The following is an 11,611-nucleotide window of genomic DNA, read 5'->3' as shown; positions in this document are numbered from 1 at the left end:
CTGGGGCCTTTCAGTTCTTAAAAAGGGCCTATGAGAAAGATGGGAGAGACTTTCTAGCAGGGCCTGTTGCATCAAGATGAAGGGTGATGGTTTTAAACTACAAGAGGGAGATTCAGGCTGGGTATGAGTAACAAATTTTGTACAATGAGGGTGGTAAAACACTGGCACAGATTACCCAGAGAGGTGATGGATGCATCATTCCTGGATGTGGTTCTGGGCAACCTGTTCTTGTTAAAGATGTCCCTGCTCATTGCAGGGGGTTGGACAAGATGAGTTTGGAAGGTCCCTTCAAAACCAAACTGTTTTGTGATCCTATATCAAACCAGGTGCTCAGATATGAAATCAGCTAACTACAAACAAGCTTTTGTTCCAAGTATGTCACTTCACATTTCCTTGACGTGCCTTGATGTACTCGGACAATATCTGAGGGTTTAGACTGGGGATTGGTCTGTTTTAAAGAAACCAAAGCCTTGAGTTTGAAACCGGGTCCTCAGCTCACCTCGTGCTGCCAAGAAGCTGGAGCTCAGGCAGGACAGAAAATTATATGCTATGCTGCAAAGCCGAGATAAAAAGAGGTGTTGGTGGATATTGCTTCAGCCTCACGTAGAAAAGCTGGTTTGTGATCAGAGCAGAACTCGGTGCATGTTAAAGCAGCCAGGCTCAGCCCTGAAAAAACTGACAGGACTAATGGTTAATGCCACAAAAACTTGACAGTACTAAATGAGAACTCCATTTGAAAAGAAAGCAGCATCTCAACCACGCACTGAGATTAAAGGATAACTTTCCTTTTCCTAAAGCTACTGTAAATTGGTTTTGGATTTAATTAATTTCTCTCACTCAGCATCTTGTGACTGGACAATGACAAATACCATGTGCCAGCTTTAGAAGCAAACAGAAAGTAATTCCAGCAGCACGTAGTTTGAGAGTCACTTTCTCAAAGCAGTTTAGAGTAAATGTAGCATATGGGACATACACTGCAGAGAGGTTTTGTAGGAATTGTTTGACTACACAAATCAGAAGATGGACAGGGATAAACTAAACAGGATTAGTGGGCATTTCAGGGAGTGTGTGAACTCTCTTGTACTTTTGGCTGCACTTTTGGTTGAGAACACACACAGTTCTCAACCTCTGCTCCTGCAGATGAGCCTCCTCCTGTCCTCAGTCAATGCACTTCAGCAAAGTCAGAGCCTGGGCAGATTTTGGAGGGCATGCAATAGGTCCAACACAATGCAGGCGCCTGGAACCATAAGAAGGAGAAGCCTCTGCAAGAGGCCATGGTGTACAGTTTTCAGCTGCTGCCAAGCTCAGATCTCAGCAGAGCATGCAGCCAAGCCTCCTTTGATCAGCATAGCTCCTTTGAAGAACTGATTCCAGCTGCTCTCCTACTGGTGTGCTTTAATTTGGGGATAAAAAAAAAGCACCATCTGGCACATCTGCCTAGGGAGACTGGTTGGTGACTTTGGGTACCGGTCAGGTGCAAGTGCCTGGGTGACTGGGGAGACAAGGAACTGGTTTTATCTACTCTTACCGCAAGACACACAGGCAGTCTTTGAATTTCCCAGTTCAGGTTATACATTTTTATTTGGGTTTTCACTTTTCCCAAGTGGAACCAGGGCTGTATTATCAGACACTGCCCATCTCATAACTTTGAATTATGTTTCTATTCTGTGTGTGCCCTTCGCAAGGGCGCACAGATTTACCAGGCTCTGCCTAGAAAATGTATCCATCAAATAAACTACTTCCCACTGTCCCACCTTAGCTCCCTATCAGCAAGATGGCTCCCCATCCATTACCCTAAGAGAATGATGTGACAATAACTGATACCTTCAAAAACAGTACAAACCTTGGCAACAATAAAAGATTACATCTCTAAAAGCACAGGAGTTCTTACAGGACAGGGGGCTACCCTCTAGGCTATCCTACATGATAAGACAGTCCCCAAGAATTCTTCTGTTCCTTCAAAGAAGATCTCATTTTTACTGCAGTGCATGGAACTCATCATAGAATGATTCTTATAGCCCCTTTAAGTACTGGAAACTGTTCTAAGGTCTCCTGGAAGCCTTCTCTTCTCCAGGCTGAACAATCCTTGAATAATCAAGACTCCTCCAAGTGAGACAGACCAGCAGCTCCACACTGCTAAAACACACAAATTCTAGACCCAGCATCAATAAAAACAGTCCTTTGGCCCAAACATTTCTTCCCCTATCTTGTGAGCAAGGATTCAAATGCTACACTCAAACCAATTTACTGTTTCAAAGATCATTTAAGCTAAAACAGCTTTGTTTTGTAAATCTCACACACACACACCTTTTTTTTTTTGTCTCCCAACATGGAAAATTTCCTGAATACCAGCCATAAAAGGCATTTACAAAACTCTTACATGTTTAACTACAGAACTTGTACCTTGTATATTTAATAGGGTAAGGCTGGCAGAAAATCAATAGGCTTTTGATACGCACTGGACAGCCACCAGTGTCCAACAGTCCTTGAATTTTTAACACATTCTAACTGTTCAATAAAAATACCAGGTCAAGTCTACAAAGCTGCTTATTTGGCAAAGAGCAGTTTCCCTTCTAAAGGGGAGCAGGGGAGAAGTGATACCTTGTGCCTGATGAGATTGTTTCACAATCCCTGGTACAAACAGAATTCCACTGTCACCATCCCTTTCTGCTGCAGGCTCTGTGACCCTCCTTGAGGAGATGGCTGCGCAGAGTATTCCTTCCCTTCCTAAATAACACAAGCAAACATAAAAATTCAACCCACATACACCAGAACACCTTTGTTTTATTAAAGATCCCAAGTGTGAAACAGGCTTGATGCGATACTGCAGAGACAAACCATGACTGCACAGCACCCCACCACCATAGAATGATGCAAAACATGAAACATGCCAGGAAGCTCCCAGCTGACTCCTGATCTCCCCTGGATGCAAGACAGCATCCACCTTATTGGCATTCCCACCAGACCTTGGATCTACCAGTATTATTTGCCATAACTACCAGAATGTCCTTGGCAGTCAATCAGATCTCTGTGAAGGTGTGTGTTTTAGTAGGGCAGTGCATCCACCTCCCATAAACCAGATTCTGCTTTATACCCTCTTAAAATTATAGGCTCATAGAATGGTTTGGGTTGGAAGGTACCTTAAAGCTCATTCGGTTCCAAACTCCTGCCACAGGCAGGGACACCTTCCACTAGAAAAGGTTGCTCCAAGCCCCATCCAACCTGGCCTTGAACACTGCCACAGATGTGTGTTTGCCTTCACCTTTCTGATTATGACCCTGTGTTCTTGTGCTCTTCATTTCATTTTCAGCTGGAGGATCTCAAAGTTGCAGAAGAGCAGATTGGTTTCTTGTTATTCTTTACATCTTTGCTTTTTATTGCTGCAATTTGTGCTTCTGCCTAAATAGGGTTTAAAATCCTGCCAGTTAAACTGTTTGCTCTTAAACTGTTCTCCTCCAGGATGATTCCCACCAGTTCTCAGGGTTCATTGAAGTCTGCCTCTCAAACTCTTTTGGTTTTATTCTGCTCTTTCCCCGACGTTCCTTCCTGGGAACTGTGGCCTCTGTCCTTTCATAATCACTGCCACCAGAACTTTCACCCTTCGTGGTCCCAACCAGGGGTCAACATCAATCAGTTGATCACTGGAGTAGATGGCACTTTATACCGATATAACAATTGCTCCCTCAAAATTGCTTTTAAGACTTCACAGTACTAAGTATTGGTCAAAGAAGAGAGCATCATCCCCTGCAGTGCTGTGTTCAGCTCTGGGGCAACAACACAAGAGGGATGTGGAGCTGTCATACCGAAAACCACCCAGAGCAGCTCACTCTTTCACACAGTACCAAGAAACTGCTGTGACCCCATCCTGCACAAACACTGAGCACCACCAACACTGCCAGCACCTCAAAGCGCCGATGTTCCTGCAAGCTGGGACATATGTACTCAGCCACCAGGGTCTGCTCCCATCTCTCCTGGTGGACCATGTTACCTTATTCTCTTAGAAATGCCTCGTATCATTACAGAGCTGCCAGAGCAGCACCCAAAGGCACCAAGATTTCTTTTCCTTACCACCACTGCTGGGACATGAACTGGATATATTCTATGTCATCCTGTTCTCCACGCCATGTCTAGGGTTATTTCAAGAGTTCCTGGAAGACAGTCCCAAAGGTCAGAAACCAGAAAAGAATAAAATCAAACCTTAAGAAAACAATGAACTTTGTGGCACAATACATTAATACAGAAAAAACTCACAAACTGAAACACTGGGAGAAGTGAATATTAACCAAGCAGGACAAGGATGGTGGCTGCAGATGGAAGGAAACTGAGCTATCAGGATCAGGTTCCAAGTTTTACAAACCCGCACGTCAACTCCTTTGATATCATAACATTCCACATCTCCCTGAAGAATTTAGCCTCTGGAGTCAAGTGACTTGATGAGAAAAAGCTTTTGTTTAATTCAGTTTGCTCTTAATTTTTAATGACCTTATTAAGTACCTCTCCTACAAGAGATTACTCATTTTCAGTATTTCATTTTGCAGGGCTTACTGCGAGCCACACACTTACTGAGATCATACGAACAGAGGTTCAGCTGTTGTCTACTGTACAAGCTGAAGCCATCAAGTACAGTTATAAACCTCATAAAGTTACAGAAGAATATGAACCAATTTCTGTAACAGGATATTTCACTCTGTGTGGTCTGCCTCCTCCTCAGATGCAAAGGTAATAAACCCTAATAATTTAAATCATATTTAGCTCTTTCATCTCTCTACAATAATTGATCGGGCATTAGATGCTCAGCCAGAAAACATAATCATATCAGGTTTGCCTGGCACCAGTGCAGCAATTGGGTGTCAGAAGCCCCAGTCCCCACATTTGCTCTAACTGATTAGATTTGGTCACTTGCACATTTCCATTTAGACAATTAGCTAAAGAGACACTACAAACACAGCAAGACCAGCTGAGAGCAGTAACTGATAGTGACAGGCTGTATCTGTAAGGAGAATTATGACTTAGGGATGTTGCAGTATTTAAGATGAGGGGTTCCCTCCCCCCCATGCTCTCGATGTAGCCACCTCAGGAGTTCAACACAGCATCATCACTGCCTTGAGTGGAAACGCCATCCGAATGGATGATCTGCTTCTCTTGTCCTTCAAAGGAGCTGCCACATTGTAAACCTGCCTCTCCAAATTGTCCACCAGCTCTCTGATGGGGAAAGGCTCTGGGGAAATCCCCCACTGCAGTTCTGCATCCAGCTCTGAGAGTAGCAACACAAGAGAGAAATGGAGCAGTTGGAGTGAGTCCATGGAGATGCTGCAAGGGCTGGAGCAGCTCTGCTCTGGAGACAGGCTGAGAGAGCTGGGCTGGGTCAGCCTGGAGAAGGCTTCTTAAGGGGAGACCTTAGAGCAGCCCCAGTGCCTAAACGGGCTCCAGGAAAACTGGAGAGGGGCTTTGGACAAGGGATATAGGGACACAACAAGGGGGAATGGCTTTAACCTGCCAGAAGGGAGATTGAGATGAGCTCTTAAGCAGAAGCTCTTCCCTGTGATGGTGCTGAGGTGCTAGCACAGAGAAGCTGTGGCTGCCCCATCCCTGGCAGTGTTCAAAGCCAGGCTGGATGGGGCTTGGAGCAACCTGGTCTAGTGGAAGGTGTTTCTGACCATGGCACAGGGTTGGAGCTTTAAGGTCCTTTTCAACCCAAACCATCTACAGTTTTATGACTGTCAAGCCTCAGGTGTAAATAAAGTTATGCTTGGGATGTGTCTCAAGCTAAGCCTTAAGTCCTCCAACTCAACAGAAGTCTTGAGAAGAGCAGACAGCCAGCTGCAGTTCATATGGAAGAGAAACACCTGCAACCCATTTCACTTGCAGAAGGTAAATAAATGAGAACATTTTTCAGCACAGTCTCCCAGAAAGCTGTTTCTTGCATTCAGGTTGTTACCATTAATAAAACAAGCATTCCAGCTTTCATTACCATTAGGGCTACTGTTTCCAGGTTCCCTCTTAAAAGTGACGAATGACAGTTAGGGGATGATGAGGTAGAAGTACATGGAATGTATCACACATGGTGATTTATCCCGATTACTGCACTGTTCAATTGACAGTTGTTTGACTTCCCTGGTTCAGCCCCATATGCCAGACACAGGCTGCTGTTGCTGCTAAGAAATACGGAGTGGGTCATTTTGAAGAGGAACAGTGTTAAATGGTCTGCAGTGCAATATCAAGAGCAAAATTCTTCACTCTGACAATGCAATTGCTTTCTATTTGCTGTTTATGATGTACCTGCTGTGTAGGGACAGAGGGACAATATACCTGGCAATCCTCTCCCTACCAGCCTAGTCATCACTGCAGAATTAAATGCAGCGGTGCTAGCTGATGCATAGGAAAAAAGGAAGAAAAAGACAAAAGACACAAGCAGTGCATTTTCCTTCCCACCCATTAAATTGCTCTGAAGGAAAGCTGCAAAACTTGCACATTAAACATGCCTTCTGCTGTATTCTTTCAAGCCAGGATATGCTGAAAGCCCATCAAGAGCCCCAGTTAACATTTCAGAATGCAAGCTTCACAGGATGACCAGCGTCTAATGCACGGACTTAACACTAACATGGGACACAGCTTCAAAGTGCCTCAAAATTCTAGCAGTCCTTCTGCACTAATGCTGCCAGTTCAATATCCTCATGAAATAGTTCCATTATTAAAATTCGAAGACTATGAAATAAAAAAGTGGGATTCAAGAGGAATTTGCCTTGTTTTGCATGGAAATATTGGGATGTTGGATGTGCAGGCTTCAGGAGGGAATGGGTGTTACTGGCAACAAGCTCCCAGAGGAAGCACAAGCCCTATCGTATGAATTAGCTGCCAAAGAAGAAGACAAAAAAGCTCAAAGAGTAACATCCACGTCCTCCCACCCAGCGCACTTTCATGTCACTGCTTTTATTTCTGCTGAGTGTCTCTCACCAACCCCATCCTGCACTCCCACAGCCTGGCAAAACGCTCCCTTGACAGCCCAGTGAGTAAGCACTGCTGGAGCTGCTCACCGCTCCCATCCAGGCAGAGCTCACTGCCTTTAAGGAACAAAGACATTCCTATGAGAACAGGGGTCACTTTACTGACTAGAATGGAAAGTCATTTATTAGCTACTGTTTTCAGAAGGCAACAGTTACCAAGTCATCACTTTTCACTCACCGAGATTGCAACTGGATTGGTAGGGGTGAAGGTACTTGAAGTAAGAAAAATGGTTCAATTTCAAGCCAAAAGATACTCACTTCACTTTGCACCTTGGTGACTTTGCACAGCCCATGTTCTCTAGAGCACCAGGAGCTACGGAGAGTCTCAGGCAGTGATATTCAGAGGGAACCAAACCTCTGCCAAGTGGAAATTGCACGGCAGCACATGGAGAAATATCTGTCTCCTGCTTACCAATTCCTCCTTCCACTGGTCCCCAACTAGTCTGACAGGGAACACAGCTCTAGGGAAGGTGGCACCTCCTCACCCTCTGAGATATGGATCCCACCCACTCAGTTCACATCTGACCATCCCAGACCCATGGGCTCCAGCAGCTCTTGAAAGCGGAGGAGTTCAGGCAGGAAGGAGGAGCAACCTGCCCTTCCAAATCCACCCTCCACCAATTTCCAAATGAAAGGGACACACAAGTAACACTGCCCTAGGCTTGAGGAACAGGACGTGAATGCTTCATCCCTGGCAGTGTTCAAGGCTAGGTTGGACGAGGCCTTGGGTAATATGGTTTAGAGCAAGGTGTCCCTGCCCATGGCAGGGGGGTTGGAACTTGATGATCTTAAGGTCCTATCCAACCCTAACTATTCTATGATTCTATGACAGGGGCAGAGTGTAACAGAGCCCCTGTCCCAGAGTAAAACTGCATCAAGGTTTTACCTCTAGCAAAAGATGAATTTGTTGGCACAGGTCAGGCTGGGGATGGCCTCCATGCAGCGGTGGCTCTCAATTCCACCAAACTTGTGCTTGTAGCAGCTTCCTCGGAGCATTGACTAACAGCAAAGAAAGACAAATACCAGTAACTTGTTTAATTTTCCAACTGTATAGCAAGGCTGTGCATATGTCAGGGATTACCTGCATATTCTTTCCCTACTGCTCAGTGGAGACTTTCTTTTGGATCACCAGGACTCCTCAGGTGGAGGAAGGTAGATTAAAAGGTACCATTGTCATATTTCAGTTTTTCTCTGGAGAGCAGTAAAGATTCGCTCTCGTTTATTATTTAACTGAGATAATGAAAGACAGTCTCTGCTCTGAGCAACTTGCATGCTAAATAGGAGTTAATGCCCAATGGGAAGGCTGCGGTGGTTCTGCTGGGAAGGGAAATGCAGCATCCTGCTGGAGCCACTCTCTGGTGTGAATGAGGGTTTATAAGGTCAGGGTACTTATTTAATTTATTGCTAGAAGCAATGATCGAGCAGACAAATGAAAAGAATGGAGTTTTCAGGAGGGCAGCCTGGGAATTGATCCTTGTACTCTTTAGTGAGCTTTTACAATAGTATTTCAGGCAGCTGAAGTGCTTCACCTGCTTCCTTTTGTTGGCTCATTCAGTTAAAAGCTTTGGTAAAGCCCATTGCTACGCTGTGCTGTTGCAAGAGAGAAGTTATTGATTATGTTGAAGTTTCTATCTAAAACAGTTGTAAATTTGGACCTTTCTTCTGAAAGGGTGCATGTAAACAGTCACACTATACACTGATTTTTTCCCCTCTGCTGTGCTGTGCGGAGAACCCCCCTGCAGTCCTGTGTCCAGCTCTGGGGCAATAACACAAGAGGGACGTGAAGCTGCTGGAGCCAGTCCAGAGGAGGCCATGGAGATGCTGCAAGAGCTGGAGCAGCTCTGCTCTGGAACCAGGCTGAGAGAGCTGGGCTGGGTCAGCCTGGAGAAGAGAAGGCTCCTGAAGGGGAGACCTTAGAGCAGCTCCAGTGCCTAAAGGGGCTGCAGGAAACCTGGAGAGGGGCTTGGGACAAGGGCCTGTAGGGACAGGACAAGGAGAATGGCTTGAACCTGCCAGAGGGGAGACTGAGATGAGCTCTTAGGCAGAAGCTCTTCCCTGTGAGGGTGCTGAGGCGCTGGCACAGGGTGTCCAGAGAAGCTGTGGCTGCCCCATCCCTGGCAGTGTTCAAGGCCAGGTTGGACACAGGGGCTTGGAGCAACCTGCTCTAGTGGAAGGTGTCCCTGCCCATGGCAGGGGGTTGGAACTGGATGAGCTTTAAGGACCCTTCAAACCCAAACCCATCTGTGATTCTATGATATCTTGGATTTCGTAAGACACTCATCCTAAAATGTACAGCTTTTCTGCTGTTTCTCAGAATATGACAGAATCTTTTTAATCTGAGACATCACTATGAAACTTAAAACTATTCCTTTCAGCCCTGCTCCTTCTTTCTGCCGATACAAACCTCAAACAAGCCTCCCAAAGATATTCACATATTGGTGTGGGTCTGAGTCAAAGCCACTGCCTGTAACCAATTTCAGCTCAATTTATTAGAGCACTTTACATTCAATTCCTGCTTAGCTAAAAATAGTAGGGTCCTATCTAAGCATACAGAGCTGCTATTTATTTTATGAAATGGCATTAGCGTGCTGCACTAAATTCTTGTTCTACAGTAAACATGGGTTCTCTGGTTTTCTGTCTTGGTCACAGCATTGATGAAGTTTGACAAGTTTTTCTTTAAACATTCCATGGCCTTCTCTGATGATAAAAATGATAGAAGACAGAAACATTTGTAAGAGTAAACAGCAGAAGCATCACCCAGCTCAGGATAGCTCACAAATACTCAAGACAATGCAGCAATGGGCTCCCCAAATTGCTCACAAAAACAGGTCCTCTGATGAGCCAGTTCCTTGATATCAGCCATTTCAATAGGAAACCTTCACTGCAGCCACTCACTTTGGGGATTGCCATTCAAAGAGCTCTTTTCAAAAACAAAGTTGATCATACAGCAAAGCAAGCCAAGAGACAAGGAACTCATCCCTGCCACACCGTGAGAATTAGGGATGTGCTGATATCTTAATGAGGTGCTGATCATCATAGTTTATCGTCCCCCAAATGCTAAAGGCCTTAATATGTTATATCTACGTTACTCCCCAGGAATGTAACATCATGGAATTATGGACTGTTTTGGGTTGGAAGGGACCTTAAAGCTCATCCAGTTCCAATCCCCTGCCATGGGCAGGGACACCTTCCACTAGAGCAGGTTGCTCCAAGCCCTGTCCAACCTGGCCTTGAACACTGCCAGGGATGGAGCAGCCACAGCTTCTCTGGGCACCCTGTGCCAGTGCCTCAGCACCCTCACAGGGAACAACTTCTGCCTAAGATCACCCTTGATCTGCTGCTCACACTCTGGGGGTGCAGCCCAGCACATAGCGAGGTTCTGGGCTCAAGAGCAGACTGAAGTTGGGTCATCAGGAGCTTTTTGTCACACAACACCCCCAAGTCCTTCTCCTCAGGGCTGCTCCATCCAGTCCCCACTCGCCTGTGGTCAGTCCCAGAACAACAGGCTCAAATGCCCTTGTGTGCCTGTTCCAGTGGAACGACAGATTGCAATATCTCTGTTTCAGGGACCTCACAGAGGTGATGAAACCTTCCCACTTTTCTCTGTGGTGGTTCTGCTCCTGCTGTGTATCTCAGGAAGCAGGAGTTATTTTAGCAGACAGCAGAATAACAGGAAAAAACAACAGAAAATGATGTTCCCAGCTCTTGGCCACGGTCACATGCTCACTCTTCACAGTGGGATTTTAATAGCTTGAAATGTAAAACTACAGCTTGGAAGATGAAATTTGGTTTTATTCAAATAATACAATTTTTTAAACAGTGTTTTATTTGCAAATTGTACTACTTGAGTGTCTACTTTTTTCTTTCCATTTAGAAAATAAGAGAAAGAAAGAGAGCATTTACCTTTGCCCATTGGCAGAGCTTCACCCCCAGAATAGCTCCCAATGAGTTTGTAACCTAGAAACAAACAGAAAAATAATCAAACTATTGATGTGAACCTGCGATAATTCAAACACAAAACGTACCAATTGGACACCAAATTACTCAGCATAACAGTCTCAGTGCTGCTCTTCCCCATTGGCCCAAGGTGATGCTACTCAGTGCCCACGCACATTTCATGCTGCAAGGATATGGGAGCAAAGGCCGTGGCTGCACAAAGGACTTTGGACAACTTGGAACAGTTTCTTCTCCTGGGGTATTTATATTGCTCAGTCTTGTTCAAATCAACAGGGGGTGGCCAGAAGACTTCTCAGTGTGACAGGAAGGCAGATTAACAGGTCTAACCCAGTGACGTGGAACACCTCAGACCCCAGGTGGACAGGATGTGGGAGGGAGCAGGACAGGGAGCCAGAAGCATCCCCCCATCCCTAAGCCATCACCCCAGAACAGACTCTTCACCAGAACCACAGAGACCTAATTCCCACTGCTTCTTGATAGGTCTGACCAGCCTGGAGGACAACATCTGATTCAGCAACGAGGGCAGAGGGAAAGAACTAAAATGCAGGGCTCACCTTGAACCCAAATTTCACAGGTTCACCAATTCCACCTTCATTGGCCATGGTGGAGCTGCAGGGAGAGCCTCTGCATTATGCCCAGAGGAAAGCTGA

Source organism: Neopsephotus bourkii, unplaced genomic scaffold (genome assembly GCF_033783945.1).
Source record: "Neopsephotus bourkii isolate Nb327-2 ecotype Australia unplaced genomic scaffold, CSIRO-AGI_Nbou_v1 NB_1154, whole genome shotgun sequence".
In the NCBI taxonomy this organism is placed as follows: domain Eukaryota; kingdom Metazoa; phylum Chordata; class Aves; order Psittaciformes; family Psittacidae; genus Neopsephotus; species Neopsephotus bourkii.
The sequence above is the reverse complement of the archived record's forward strand: the minus strand, read 5'-3'. Positions refer to the sequence as shown.